Below are 16478 nucleotides of genomic sequence, written 5' to 3' on the forward strand. Positions count from 1 at the left end.
TGAATATTTGTCAGAGGTGTAGTGTTAACGTGACAAGAAGAATATTGCTATGGAAGCAATTTTGAGGACTTATCGCTCTATTGAAGAGAGTCGATAAGTGAATATTTGTCAGAGGTGTAGTGTTAACGTGACAAGAAGAATATTGCTATGGAAGCAATTTTGAGGACTTATCGCTCTATTGAAGAGAGTCGATAAGTGAATATTTGTCAGAGGTGTAGTGTTAACGTGACAAGAAGAATATTGCTATGGAAGCAATTTTGAGGACTTATCGCTCTATTGAAGAGAGTCGATAAGTGAATATTTGTCAGAGGTGTAGTGTTAACGTGACAAGAAGAATATTGCTATGGAAGCAATTTTGAGGACTTATCGCTCTATTGAAGAGAGTCGATAAGTGAATATTTGTCAGAGGTGTAGTGTTAACGTGACAAGAAGAATATTGCTATGGAAGCAATTTTGAGGACTTATCGCTCTATTGAAGAGAGTCGATAAGTGAATATTTGTCAGAGGTGTAGTGTTAACGTGACAAGAAGAATATTGCTATGGAAGCAATTTTGAGGACTTATCGCTCTATTGAAGAGAGTCGATAAGTGAATATTTGTCAGAGGTGTAGTGTTAACGTGACAAGAAGAATATTGCTATGGAAGCAATTTTGAGGACTTATCGCTCTATTGAAGAGAGTCGATAAGTGAATATTTGTCAGAGGTGTAGTGTTAACGTGACAAGAAGAATATTGCTATGGAAGCAATTTTGAGGACTTATCGCTCTATTGAAGAGAGTCGATAAGTGAATATTTGTCAGAGGTGTAGTGTTAACGTGACAAGAAGAATATTGCTATGGAAGCAATTTTGAGGACTTATCGCTCTATTGAAGAGAGTCGATAAGTGAATATTTGTCAGAGGTGTAGTGTTAACGTGACAAGAAGAATATTGCTATGGAAGCAATTTTGAGGACTTATCGCTCTATTGAAGAGAGTCGATAAGTGAATATTTGTCAGAGGTGTAGTGTTAACGTGACAAGAAGAATATTGCTATGGAAGCAATTTTGAGGACTTATCGCTCTATTGAAGAGAGTCGATAAGTGAATATTTGTCAGAGGTGTAGTGTTAACGTGACAAGAAGAATATTGCTATGGAAGCAATTTTGAGGACTTATCGCTCTATTGAAGAGAGTCGATAAGTGAATATTTGTCAGAGGTGTAGTGTTAACGTGACAAGAAGAATATTGCTATGGAAGCAATTTTGAGGACTTATCGCTCTATTGAAGAGAGTCGATAAGTGAATATTTGTCAGAGGTGTAGTGTTAACGTGACAAGAAGAATATTGCTATGGAAGCAATTTTGAGGACTTATCGCTCTATTGAAGAGAGTCGATAAGTGAATATTTGTCAGAGGTGTAGTGTTAACGTGACAAGAAGAATATTGCTATGGAAGCAATTTTGAGGACTTATCGCTCTATTGAAGAGAGTCGATAAGTGAATATTTGTCAGAGGTGTAGTGTTAACGTGACAAGAAGAATATTGCTATGGAAGCAATTTTGAGGACTTATCGCTCTATTGAAGAGAGTCGATAAGTGAATATTTGTCAGAGGTGTAGTGTTAACGTGACAAGAAGAATATTGCTATGGAAGCAATTTTGAGGACTTATCGCTCTATTGAAGAGAGTCGATAAGTGAATATTTGTCAGAGGTGTAGTGTTAACGTGACAAGAAGAATATTGCTATGGAAGCAATTTTGAGGACTTATCGCTCTATTGAAGAGAGTCGATAAGTGAATATTTGTCAGAGGTGTAGTGTTAACGTGACAAGAAGAATATTGCTATGGAAGCAATTTTGAGGACTTATCGCTCTATTGAAGAGAGTCGATAAGTGAATATTTGTCAGAGGTGTAGTGTTAACGTGACAAGAAGAATATTGCTATGGAAGCAATTTTGAGGACTTATCGCTCTATTGAAGAGAGTCGATAAGTGAATATTTGTCAGAGGTGTAGTGTTAACGTGACAAGAAGAATATTGCTATGGAAGCAATTTTGAGGACTTATCGCTCTATTGAAGAGAGTCGATAAGTGAATATTTGTCAGAGGTGTAGTGTTAACGTGACAAGAAGAATATTGCTATGGAAGCAATTTTGAGGACTTATCGCTCTATTGAAGAGAGTCGATAAGTGAATATTTGTCAGAGGTGTAGTGTTAACGTGACAAGAAGAATATTGCTATGGAAGCAATTTTGAGGACTTATCGCTCTATTGAAGAGAGTCGATAAGTGAATATTTGTCAGAGGTGTAGTGTTAACGTGACAAGAAGAATATTGCTATGGAAGCAATTTTGAGGACTTATCGCTCTATTGAAGAGAGTCGATAAGTGAATATTTGTCAGAGGTGTAGTGTTAACGTGACAAGAAGAATATTGCTATGGAAGCAATTTTGAGGACTTATCGCTCTATTGAAGAGAGTCGATAAGTGAATATTTGTCAGAGGTGTAGTGTTAACGTGACAAGAAGAATATTGCTATGGAAGCAATTTTGAGGACTTATCGCTCTATTGAAGAGAGTCGATAAGTGAATATTTGTCAGAGGTGTAGTGTTAACGTGACAAGAAGAATATTGCTATGGAAGCAATTTTGAGGACTTATCGCTCTATTGAAGAGAGTCGATAAGTGAATATTTGTCAGAGGTGTAGTGTTAACGTGACAAGAAGAATATTGCTATGGAAGCAATTTTGAGGACTTATCGCTCTATTGAAGAGAGTCGATAAGTGAATATTTGTCAGAGGTGTAGTGTTAACGTGACAAGAAGAATATTGCTATGGAAGCAATTTTGAGGACTTATCGCTCTATTGAAGAGAGTCGATAAGTGAATATTTGTCAGAGGTGTAGTGTTAACGTGACAAGAAGAATATTGCTATGGAAGCAATTTTGAGGACTTATCGCTCTATTGAAGAGAGTCGATAAGTGAATATTTGTCAGAGGTGTAGTGTTAACGTGACAAGAAGAATATTGCTATGGAAGCAATTTTGAGGACTTATCGCTCTATTGAAGAGAGTCGATAAGTGAATATTTGTCAGAGGTGTAGTGTTAACGTGACAAGAAGAATATTGCTATGGAAGCAATTTTGAGGACTTATCGCTCTATTGAAGAGAGTCGATAAGTGAATATTTGTCAGAGGTGTAGTGTTAACGTGACAAGAAGAATATTGCTATGGAAGCAATTTTGAGGACTTATCGCTCTATTGAAGAGAGTCGATAAGTGAATATTTGTCAGAGGTGTAGTGTTAACGTGACAAGAAGAATATTGCTATGGAAGCAATTTTGAGGACTTATCGCTCTATTGAAGAGAGTCGATAAGTGAATATTTGTCAGAGGTGTAGTGTTAACGTGACAAGAAGAATATTGCTATGGAAGCAATTTTGAGGACTTATCGCTCTATTGAAGAGAGTCGATAAGTGAATATTTGTCAGAGGTGTAGTGTTAACGTGACAAGAAGAATATTGCTATGGAAGCAATTTTGAGGACTTATCGCTCTATTGAAGAGAGTCGATAAGTGAATATTTGTCAGAGGTGTAGTGTTAACGTGACAAGAAGAATATTGCTATGGAAGCAATTTTGAGGACTTATCGCTCTATTGAAGAGAGTCGATAAGTGAATATTTGTCAGAGGTGTAGTGTTAACGTGACAAGAAGAATATTGCTATGGAAGCAATTTTGAGGACTTATCGCTCTATTGAAGAGAGTCGATAAGTGAATATTTGTCAGAGGTGTAGTGTTAACGTGACAAGAAGAATATTGCTATGGAAGCAATTTTGAGGACTTATCGCTCTATTGAAGAGAGTCGATAAGTGAATATTTGTCAGAGGTGTAGTGTTAACGTGACAAGAAGAATATTGCTATGGAAGCAATTTTGAGGACTTATCGCTCTATTGAAGAGAGTCGATAAGTGAATATTTGTCAGAGGTGTAGTGTTAACGTGACAAGAAGAATATTGCTATGGAAGCAATTTTGAGGACTTATCGCTCTATTGAAGAGAGTCGATAAGTGAATATTTGTCAGAGGTGTAGTGTTAACGTGACAAGAAGAATATTGCTATGGAAGCAATTTTGAGGACTTATCGCTCTATTGAAGAGAGTCGATAAGTGAATATTTGTCAGAGGTGTAGTGTTAACGTGACAAGAAGAATATTGCTATGGAAGCAATTTTGAGGACTTATCGCTCTATTGAAGAGAGTCGATAAGTGAATATTTGTCAGAGGTGTAGTGTTAACGTGACAAGAAGAATATTGCTATGGAAGCAATTTTGAGGACTTATCGCTCTATTGAAGAGAGTCGATAAGTGAATATTTGTCAGAGGTGTAGTGTTAACGTGACAAGAAGAATATTGCTATGGAAGCAATTTTGAGGACTTATCGCTCTATTGAAGAGAGTCGATAAGTGAATATTTGTCAGAGGTGTAGTGTTAACGTGACAAGAAGAATATTGCTATGGAAGCAATTTTGAGGACTTATCGCTCTATTGAAGAGAGTCGATAAGTGAATATTTGTCAGAGGTGTAGTGTTAACGTGACAAGAAGAATATTGCTATGGAAGCAATTTTGAGGACTTATCGCTCTATTGAAGAGAGTCGATAAGTGAATATTTGTCAGAGGTGTAGTGTTAACGTGACAAGAAGAATATTGCTATGGAAGCAATTTTGAGGACTTATCGCTCTATTGAAGAGAGTCGATAAGTGAATATTTGTCAGAGGTGTAGTGTTAACGTGACAAGAAGAATATTGCTATGGAAGCAATTTTGAGGACTTATCGCTCTATTGAAGAGAGTCGATAAGTGAATATTTGTCAGAGGTGTAGTGTTAACGTGACAAGAAGAATATTGCTATGGAAGCAATTTTGAGGACTTATCGCTCTATTGAAGAGAGTCGATAAGTGAATATTTGTCAGAGGTGTAGTGTTAACGTGACAAGAAGAATATTGCTATGGAAGCAATTTTGAGGACTTATCGCTCTATTGAAGAGAGTCGATAAGTGAATATTTGTCAGAGGTGTAGTGTTAACGTGACAAGAAGAATATTGCTATGGAAGCAATTTTGAGGACTTATCGCTCTATTGAAGAGAGTCGATAAGTGAATATTTGTCAGAGGTGTAGTGTTAACGTGACAAGAAGAATATTGCTATGGAAGCAATTTTGAGGACTTATCGCTCTATTGAAGAGAGTCGATAAGTGAATATTTGTCAGAGGTGTAGTGTTAACGTGACAAGAAGAATATTGCTATGGAAGCAATTTTGAGGACTTATCGCTCTATTGAAGAGAGTCGATAAGTGAATATTTGTCAGAGGTGTAGTGTTAACGTGACAAGAAGAATATTGCTATGGAAGCAATTTTGAGGACTTATCGCTCTATTGAAGAGAGTCGATAAGTGAATATTTGTCAGAGGTGTAGTGTTAACGTGACAAGAAGAATATTGCTATGGAAGCAATTTTGAGGACTTATCGCTCTATTGAAGAGAGTCGATAAGTGAATATTTGTCAGAGGTGTAGTGTTAACGTGACAAGAAGAATATTGCTATGGAAGCAATTTTGAGGACTTATCGCTCTATTGAAGAGAGTCGATAAGTGAATATTTGTCAGAGGTGTAGTGTTAACGTGACAAGAAGAATATTGCTATGGAAGCAATTTTGAGGACTTATCGCTCTATTGAAGAGAGTCGATAAGTGAATATTTGTCAGAGGTGTAGTGTTAACGTGACAAGAAGAATATTGCTATGGAAGCAATTTTGAGGACTTATCGCTCTATTGAAGAGAGTCGATAAGTGAATATTTGTCAGAGGTGTAGTGTTAACGTGACAAGAAGAATATTGCTATGGAAGCAATTTTGAGGACTTATCGCTCTATTGAAGAGAGTCGATAAGTGAATATTTGTCAGAGGTGTAGTGTTAACGTGACAAGAAGAATATTGCTATGGAAGCAATTTTGAGGACTTATCGCTCTATTGAAGAGAGTCGATAAGTGAATATTTGTCAGAGGTGTAGTGTTAACGTGACAAGAAGAATATTGCTATGGAAGCAATTTTGAGGACTTATCGCTCTATTGAAGAGAGTCGATAAGTGAATATTTGTCAGAGGTGTAGTGTTAACGTGACAAGAAGAATATTGCTATGGAAGCAATTTTGAGGACTTATCGCTCTATTGAAGAGAGTCGATAAGTGAATATTTGTCAGAGGTGTAGTGTTAACGTGACAAGAAGAATATTGCTATGGAAGCAATTTTGAGGACTTATCGCTCTATTGAAGAGAGTCGATAAGTGAATATTTGTCAGAGGTGTAGTGTTAACGTGACAAGAAGAATATTGCTATGGAAGCAATTTTGAGGACTTATCGCTCTATTGAAGAGAGTCGATAAGTGAATATTTGTCAGAGGTGTAGTGTTAACGTGACAAGAAGAATATTGCTATGGAAGCAATTTTGAGGACTTATCGCTCTATTGAAGAGAGTCGATAAGTGAATATTTGTCAGAGGTGTAGTGTTAACGTGACAAGAAGAATATTGCTATGGAAGCAATTTTGAGGACTTATCGCTCTATTGAAGAGAGTCGATAAGTGAATATTTGTCAGAGGTGTAGTGTTAACGTGACAAGAAGAATATTGCTATGGAAGCAATTTTGAGGACTTATCGCTCTATTGAAGAGAGTCGATAAGTGAATATTTGTCAGAGGTGTAGTGTTAACGTGACAAGAAGAATATTGCTATGGAAGCAATTTTGAGGACTTATCGCTCTATTGAAGAGAGTCGATAAGTGAATATTTGTCAGAGGTGTAGTGTTAACGTGACAAGAAGAATATTGCTATGGAAGCAATTTTGAGGACTTATCGCTCTATTGAAGAGAGTCGATAAGTGAATATTTGTCAGAGGTGTAGTGTTAACGTGACAAGAAGAATATTGCTATGGAAGCAATTTTGAGGACTTATCGCTCTATTGAAGAGAGTCGATAAGTGAATATTTGTCAGAGGTGTAGTGTTAACGTGACAAGAAGAATATTGCTATGGAAGCAATTTTGAGGACTTATCGCTCTATTGAAGAGAGTCGATAAGTGAATATTTGTCAGAGGTGTAGTGTTAACGTGACAAGAAGAATATTGCTATGGAAGCAATTTTGAGGACTTATCGCTCTATTGAAGAGAGTCGATAAGTGAATATTTGTCAGAGGTGTAGTGTTAACGTGACAAGAAGAATATTGCTATGGAAGCAATTTTGAGGACTTATCGCTCTATTGAAGAGAGTCGATAAGTGAATATTTGTCAGAGGTGTAGTGTTAACGTGACAAGAAGAATATTGCTATGGAAGCAATTTTGAGGACTTATCGCTCTATTGAAGAGAGTCGATAAGTGAATATTTGTCAGAGGTGTAGTGTTAACGTGACAAGAAGAATATTGCTATGGAAGCAATTTTGAGGACTTATCGCTCTATTGAAGAGAGTCGATAAGTGAATATTTGTCAGAGGTGTAGTGTTAACGTGACAAGAAGAATATTGCTATGGAAGCAATTTTGAGGACTTATCGCTCTATTGAAGAGAGTCGATAAGTGAATATTTGTCAGAGGTGTAGTGTTAACGTGACAAGAAGAATATTGCTATGGAAGCAATTTTGAGGACTTATCGCTCTATTGAAGAGAGTCGATAAGTGAATATTTGTCAGAGGTGTAGTGTTAACGTGACAAGAAGAATATTGCTATGGAAGCAATTTTGAGGACTTATCGCTCTATTGAAGAGAGTCGATAAGTGAATATTTGTCAGAGGTGTAGTGTTAACGTGACAAGAAGAATATTGCTATGGAAGCAATTTTGAGGACTTATCGCTCTATTGAAGAGAGTCGATAAGTGAATATTTGTCAGAGGTGTAGTGTTAACGTGACAAGAAGAATATTGCTATGGAAGCAATTTTGAGGACTTATCGCTCTATTGAAGAGAGTCGATAAGTGAATATTTGTCAGAGGTGTAGTGTTAACGTGACAAGAAGAATATTGCTATGGAAGCAATTTTGAGGACTTATCGCTCTATTGAAGAGAGTCGATAAGTGAATATTTGTCAGAGGTGTAGTGTTAACGTGACAAGAAGAATATTGCTATGGAAGCAATTTTGAGGACTTATCGCTCTATTGAAGAGAGTCGATAAGTGAATATTTGTCAGAGGTGTAGTGTTAACGTGACAAGAAGAATATTGCTATGGAAGCAATTTTGAGGACTTATCGCTCTATTGAAGAGAGTCGATAAGTGAATATTTGTCAGAGGTGTAGTGTTAACGTGACAAGAAGAATATTGCTATGGAAGCAATTTTGAGGACTTATCGCTCTATTGAAGAGAGTCGATAAGTGAATATTTGTCAGAGGTGTAGTGTTAACGTGACAAGAAGAATATTGCTATGGAAGCAATTTTGAGGACTTATCGCTCTATTGAAGAGAGTCGATAAGTGAATATTTGTCAGAGGTGTAGTGTTAACGTGACAAGAAGAATATTGCTATGGAAGCAATTTTGAGGACTTATCGCTCTATTGAAGAGAGTCGATAAGTGAATATTTGTCAGAGGTGTAGTGTTAACGTGACAAGAAGAATATTGCTATGGAAGCAATTTTGAGGACTTATCGCTCTATTGAAGAGAGTCGATAAGTGAATATTTGTCAGAGGTGTAGTGTTAACGTGACAAGAAGAATATTGCTATGGAAGCAATTTTGAGGACTTATCGCTCTATTGAAGAGAGTCGATAAGTGAATATTTGTCAGAGGTGTAGTGTTAACGTGACAAGAAGAATATTGCTATGGAAGCAATTTTGAGGACTTATCGCTCTATTGAAGAGAGTCGATAAGTGAATATTTGTCAGAGGTGTAGTGTTAACGTGACAAGAAGAATATTGCTATGGAAGCAATTTTGAGGACTTATCGCTCTATTGAAGAGAGTCGATAAGTGAATATTTGTCAGAGGTGTAGTGTTAACGTGACAAGAAGAATATTGCTATGGAAGCAATTTTGAGGACTTATCGCTCTATTGAAGAGAGTCGATAAGTGAATATTTGTCAGAGGTGTAGTGTTAACGTGACAAGAAGAATATTGCTATGGAAGCAATTTTGAGGACTTATCGCTCTATTGAAGAGAGTCGATAAGTGAATATTTGTCAGAGGTGTAGTGTTAACGTGACAAGAAGAATATTGCTATGGAAGCAATTTTGAGGACTTATCGCTCTATTGAAGAGAGTCGATAAGTGAATATTTGTCAGAGGTGTAGTGTTAACGTGACAAGAAGAATATTGCTATGGAAGCAATTTTGAGGACTTATCGCTCTATTGAAGAGAGTCGATAAGTGAATATTTGTCAGAGGTGTAGTGTTAACGTGACAAGAAGAATATTGCTATGGAAGCAATTTTGAGGACTTATCGCTCTATTGAAGAGAGTCGATAAGTGAATATTTGTCAGAGGTGTAGTGTTAACGTGACAAGAAGAATATTGCTATGGAAGCAATTTTGAGGACTTATCGCTCTATTGAAGAGAGTCGATAAGTGAATATTTGTCAGAGGTGTAGTGTTAACGTGACAAGAAGAATATTGCTATGGAAGCAATTTTGAGGACTTATCGCTCTATTGAAGAGAGTCGATAAGTGAATATTTGTCAGAGGTGTAGTGTTAACGTGACAAGAAGAATATTGCTATGGAAGCAATTTTGAGGACTTATCGCTCTATTGAAGAGAGTCGATAAGTGAATATTTGTCAGAGGTGTAGTGTTAACGTGACAAGAAGAATATTGCTATGGAAGCAATTTTGAGGACTTATCGCTCTATTGAAGAGAGTCGATAAGTGAATATTTGTCAGAGGTGTAGTGTTAACGTGACAAGAAGAATATTGCTATGGAAGCAATTTTGAGGACTTATCGCTCTATTGAAGAGAGTCGATAAGTGAATATTTGTCAGAGGTGTAGTGTTAACGTGACAAGAAGAATATTGCTATGGAAGCAATTTTGAGGACTTATCGCTCTATTGAAGAGAGTCGATAAGTGAATATTTGTCAGAGGTGTAGTGTTAACGTGACAAGAAGAATATTGCTATGGAAGCAATTTTGAGGACTTATCGCTCTATTGAAGAGAGTCGATAAGTGAATATTTGTCAGAGGTGTAGTGTTAACGTGACAAGAAGAATATTGCTATGGAAGCAATTTTGAGGACTTATCGCTCTATTGAAGAGAGTCGATAAGTGAATATTTGTCAGAGGTGTAGTGTTAACGTGACAAGAAGAATATTGCTATGGAAGCAATTTTGAGGACTTATCGCTCTATTGAAGAGAGTCGATAAGTGAATATTTGTCAGAGGTGTAGTGTTAACGTGACAAGAAGAATATTGCTATGGAAGCAATTTTGAGGACTTATCGCTCTATTGAAGAGAGTCGATAAGTGAATATTTGTCAGAGGTGTAGTGTTAACGTGACAAGAAGAATATTGCTATGGAAGCAATTTTGAGGACTTATCGCTCTATTGAAGAGAGTCGATAAGTGAATATTTGTCAGAGGTGTAGTGTTAACGTGACAAGAAGAATATTGCTATGGAAGCAATTTTGAGGACTTATCGCTCTATTGAAGAGAGTCGATAAGTGAATATTTGTCAGAGGTGTAGTGTTAACGTGACAAGAAGAATATTGCTATGGAAGCAATTTTGAGGACTTATCGCTCTATTGAAGAGAGTCGATAAGTGAATATTTGTCAGAGGTGTAGTGTTAACGTGACAAGAAGAATATTGCTATGGAAGCAATTTTGAGGACTTATCGCTCTATTGAAGAGAGTCGATAAGTGAATATTTGTCAGAGGTGTAGTGTTAACGTGACAAGAAGAATATTGCTATGGAAGCAATTTTGAGGACTTATCGCTCTATTGAAGAGAGTCGATAAGTGAATATTTGTCAGAGGTGTAGTGTTAACGTGACAAGAAGAATATTGCTATGGAAGCAATTTTGAGGACTTATCGCTCTATTGAAGAGAGTCGATAAGTGAATATTTGTCAGAGGTGTAGTGTTAACGTGACAAGAAGAATATTGCTATGGAAGCAATTTTGAGGACTTATCGCTCTATTGAAGAGAGTCGATAAGTGAATATTTGTCAGAGGTGTAGTGTTAACGTGACAAGAAGAATATTGCTATGGAAGCAATTTTGAGGACTTATCGCTCTATTGAAGAGAGTCGATAAGTGAATATTTGTCAGAGGTGTAGTGTTAACGTGACAAGAAGAATATTGCTATGGAAGCAATTTTGAGGACTTATCGCTCTATTGAAGAGAGTCGATAAGTGAATATTTGTCAGAGGTGTAGTGTTAACGTGACAAGAAGAATATTGCTATGGAAGCAATTTTGAGGACTTATCGCTCTATTGAAGAGAGTCGATAAGTGAATATTTGTCAGAGGTGTAGTGTTAACGTGACAAGAAGAATATTGCTATGGAAGCAATTTTGAGGACTTATCGCTCTATTGAAGAGAGTCGATAAGTGAATATTTGTCAGAGGTGTAGTGTTAACGTGACAAGAAGAATATTGCTATGGAAGCAATTTTGAGGACTTATCGCTCTATTGAAGAGAGTCGATAAGTGAATATTTGTCAGAGGTGTAGTGTTAACGTGACAAGAAGAATATTGCTATGGAAGCAATTTTGAGGACTTATCGCTCTATTGAAGAGAGTCGATAAGTGAATATTTGTCAGAGGTGTAGTGTTAACGTGACAAGAAGAATATTGCTATGGAAGCAATTTTGAGGACTTATCGCTCTATTGAAGAGAGTCGATAAGTGAATATTTGTCAGAGGTGTAGTGTTAACGTGACAAGAAGAATATTGCTATGGAAGCAATTTTGAGGACTTATCGCTCTATTGAAGAGAGTCGATAAGTGAATATTTGTCAGAGGTGTAGTGTTAACGTGACAAGAAGAATATTGCTATGGAAGCAATTTTGAGGACTTATCGCTCTATTGAAGAGAGTCGATAAGTGAATATTTGTCAGAGGTGTAGTGTTAACGTGACAAGAAGAATATTGCTATGGAAGCAATTTTGAGGACTTATCGCTCTATTGAAGAGAGTCGATAAGTGAATATTTGTCAGAGGTGTAGTGTTAACGTGACAAGAAGAATATTGCTATGGAAGCAATTTTGAGGACTTATCGCTCTATTGAAGAGAGTCGATAAGTGAATATTTGTCAGAGGTGTAGTGTTAACGTGACAAGAAGAATATTGCTATGGAAGCAATTTTGAGGACTTATCGCTCTATTGAAGAGAGTCGATAAGTGAATATTTGTCAGAGGTGTAGTGTTAACGTGACAAGAAGAATATTGCTATGGAAGCAATTTTGAGGACTTATCGCTCTATTGAAGAGAGTCGATAAGTGAATATTTGTCAGAGGTGTAGTGTTAACGTGACAAGAAGAATATTGCTATGGAAGCAATTTTGAGGACTTATCGCTCTATTGAAGAGAGTCGATAAGTGAATATTTGTCAGAGGTGTAGTGTTAACGTGACAAGAAGAATATTGCTATGGAAGCAATTTTGAGGACTTATCGCTCTATTGAAGAGAGTCGATAAGTGAATATTTGTCAGAGGTGTAGTGTTAACGTGACAAGAAGAATATTGCTATGGAAGCAATTTTGAGGACTTATCGCTCTATTGAAGAGAGTCGATAAGTGAATATTTGTCAGAGGTGTAGTGTTAACGTGACAAGAAGAATATTGCTATGGAAGCAATTTTGAGGACTTATCGCTCTATTGAAGAGAGTCGATAAGTGAATATTTGTCAGAGGTGTAGTGTTAACGTGACAAGAAGAATATTGCTATGGAAGCAATTTTGAGGACTTATCGCTCTATTGAAGAGAGTCGATAAGTGAATATTTGTCAGAGGTGTAGTGTTAACGTGACAAGAAGAATATTGCTATGAAAGCAATTTTGAGGACTTATCGCTCTATTGAAGAGAGTCGATAAGTGAATATTTGTCAGAGGTGTAGTGTTAACGTGACAAGAAGAATATTGCTATGGAAGCAATTTTGAGGACTTATCGCTCTATTGAAGAGAGTCGATAAGTGGATATTTGTCAGAGGTGTAGTGTTAACGTGACATCTGTGGGGGAAAGAATATTGTAGCGTCTCATTAGGGAGGACTGCTGAATATCTTATCATCGGAGCGATGAATTGTGATACTTGTGATTTGAACAAGATTGTGGAATTTTATCAACCCATTTAAGAAGGGCTGATAAATTGGATATTTACCACTCTGTTGGGGAGAGTTAGTAAATTGATCATGACTTGAATGATTTTGAAGACTTATTGTTCTTCTGATGAGAATCAACAAGTGGATTTTGACAGAGGAATCATTGTTACAACTATGTAAACAAGACTCAGGCTCTGTAGGATATGACATCCGTCTGAGGTGTAGTATTAACCTGACGATGATTTAAATCCAATGTGGTCCTTTCGCTTGGGATAATTGTACTGCAAACAAGGTGACCTTGCGTTGAAGGTTCGAAACGCAGAATTAAGAACCATTGCAACGCAGGTCTAGGCCTGGCGTTTGGAAAATTTGAACGCAGAGGTAATTCTGCGTTAAAGTCTTACTCGACTTTATCCATTAACGTGTAATGATCACGTTTTAGAGTCCCAATCTGATTTAACAGCCCGACGGCTGTTATAAATAGCCCCGTAGGGTCACATCAAGAGTTATTCAACTCTTTTTGCCTTGCTTAGTTCCAAGAACGAGAATTCTCGTTTCTGTTGATTTTCTGCCAATTCTTTCCGACGAACTCCGTCTTCTCCGATTGAGATCACCCGCATGGCGCCCAGAAGGATGAGTTCGGGTTCCAAGAAGGTCGCCAAGGCGACTTCGGAGGCGCCGTCGGCCGAGACCACCGGCGATGTCGCTGCTTTGACGAGAGCTCCGACATTGCCGTCGCTGTCGCATGAACTTTGTTGCCGTGGTAAGGGGCGGCTATGGCAACTTGTTTCGACAAGTTCTCTGAAAACCCTAGATGGGTTCTCCTCAACGAGGAAGATGACTCGTTCTCCATCAGAAACGCAGAGTTATGGCTCTGTGTTACAAATTGGAAACGCAGACTTAAGACTGCGTTTAAAGAACATAGAGTTAATTCTCTATGTCAAAACTTGGGAACGCAGAGTTTAGGGCTCTGTGTTAAAATTGGAAACGCAGGCTTAAGACCGCGTTTAGGAAACATAGAGTTAATTCTCTATGTCAAAACTTGGGAACGCAGAGTTTAGGGCTCTGTGTTAAAATTGGAAACGCAGGCTTAAGACCGCGTTTAGGAAACATAGAGTTAATACTCTTTGTTGAAATTGGGAACACAGAGTTTAGAGCTCTGTGTTAAAAATTGGAAACGCAGGCTTAAAGTTCTGCGTTCAAGTGTTGTAACGCAGGATTTAATCTCCGCGTTCAGGTGTTATAACGTAGGATTTTATCTCTGCGTTCAAATGTTGTAACGCAGGATTTTATCTCTGCGTTCAAATGTTGTAACGCAGGATTTTATCTTTGCGTTGTTCATTTCATGTTAGCAATCTCTTTATACTGCTAACTGTTGCTTTTGATTTTTACAGTGCTTTTTTCCAATGTGCCACTTCTGCCGGAGCAGCACTTCAACTACACTGATGATCCCGAAGTGGGGAGAGCTTTTGGTCTTCATAGAGAAATTCCTCTGTGCACTTTCCCGAGTTTGGAGCGGGAACATTTAATCAGGTTTGCCGAGTGTTCCACCCTTAGGGCTTTGATCACCGATCTGGATCTGGAAACTCCTGCGGGTCTGGATCAATTTGTCAAACCCTCATTCTTATTTGGTGATCATATATCTGCTGATGGGCAAGTCGGGTATGTAGAAGACTCCCGGATGCTGCGAAGAGTCGATGATCGTTTATTCTTCCTTCCCAACATGAAGAGAATGTACCCGCTTTCCTACTTCCTGAGTGTTGGTGGTCGTAGGGGCTTGGCCTTCGATCTCGTCAAGGAGAAAGAGAACGTTTCGTTTGGCTCTGGTCAATCATCTCGTGTTCAGATTGACGGACAACTCAAAGGTCTGCGACCTGGTAGATTTGAGATAAAGGATCCCACTCAGGAGACACCTCTTCCAGCGAACATTTTCATACGCCGGCTTATTGCCGCTCAAGGCGAATTTTCTACACAAGCCTTCCGTTCTCCTGGCTGGTTGTTTTCTGGAGAAGATGGTTGGTGGACTCGGATGGTAGATTTTATCCTTGAGGAACTCAAAGAGCCTCTTACTCAGTCTGGCCTTATGATACCAGTACAGGCCACGAGACGTGGGATTACTCAGAGCTATCCCTGCTTCTTCGCTATGCTGGAGCGATACAACCCGGATAGCTGCACCTTTTTTACACCTGTTGGGGAGTTAGGATTTGCTCTCCACGAGATGTATGCTGTATCAGGACTATCCTTTGGGCAAGTGCCCTATGAAGAATTTGTTCCAACAACTGAAGAGCTATCCATCTTGAGGGCTGCTCATCCAGAGATATACAGCACTTTTTGGGAGTTGCTATGTCATTTCCACATTTGCGCTCAGGTCGCTGGGATGCGTGGGGGTGGTCTTATGCATACCGCCTGGGCAGATTATTTGTTTCAGAACCTGGGTCAGAAAGATTTGAAAGTGACCCGTCTTGGCGTAAGCTCTGCTAAGAGTATCAAAGCTCGCATCAAAACTCCTAACGCCATTTATAGGAATACGCGCTTAGAAGATGGATTCGAAGCCGACAGTGAATTTGAAAGTTTCCATTATCAGGCTGCAATTCCTATTTCTGACACGGCCCTTCTCGCTGGTTTCTTGATGCTATGGTTGAAGCGGTGTGTTGTGCCGACGAAGCCAGCTGAATCGATCTTGGTTGAGGTCGTTTATCCAGCCGTTCTCCTGGCTCATGGAAGACCACTAAGCCTTCTCTCGGCAATGACAGGTTGTCTGCAGAGGGGCTTACGGGATTTGGTTTCTGAACTCCTCGACGTCCAGGAGATGATTGTTGCTGGGAGGAAAGTTTGGAAGACTTCTCAACCCCGCACACCAATGCCCTACACTTATTTAGTGGCTTGGTTTGTGCTGCACTGTCCCTCTTTGATGCGGGGGATTATACATACTGACGAGACCTCTACTCCTTTCGTGCAAAGGCTCGAGCCAGCCACGTGGACGACTGCGTACATAGTCCGGGCTAGGCAACTTTTGTCTTCGGAAGCCAGTTATGATCTCTTTTGTTGAAATCATGGGTCGTCTGTTGGCTAAAACTAGATCGCCTTTCTTGAAAATCCGTTCCTTGACCTTTTTGTTGTAGGCCTTGGAAATACGGGCTTGATACAGCTCAATCTGTTGCTGAGCTTGAAGTCGTTTGTCGTCTAAGGCTTCAAGTTCTTGTAGACGTCGTTGATGCTTTTTTTCTTCTGTTAATCCCGTTGTAACCACGACTCTCAGAGAAGGGATCTGAATTTCTAATGGCAATACAGCCTCGCAGCCATATACCAAAGAGAATG

Source organism: Asparagus officinalis, chromosome 1 (assembly GCF_001876935.1).
Source record: "Asparagus officinalis chromosome 1, Aspof.V1, whole genome shotgun sequence".
NCBI classification, from domain to species: Eukaryota; Viridiplantae; Streptophyta; class Magnoliopsida; order Asparagales; family Asparagaceae; genus Asparagus; species Asparagus officinalis.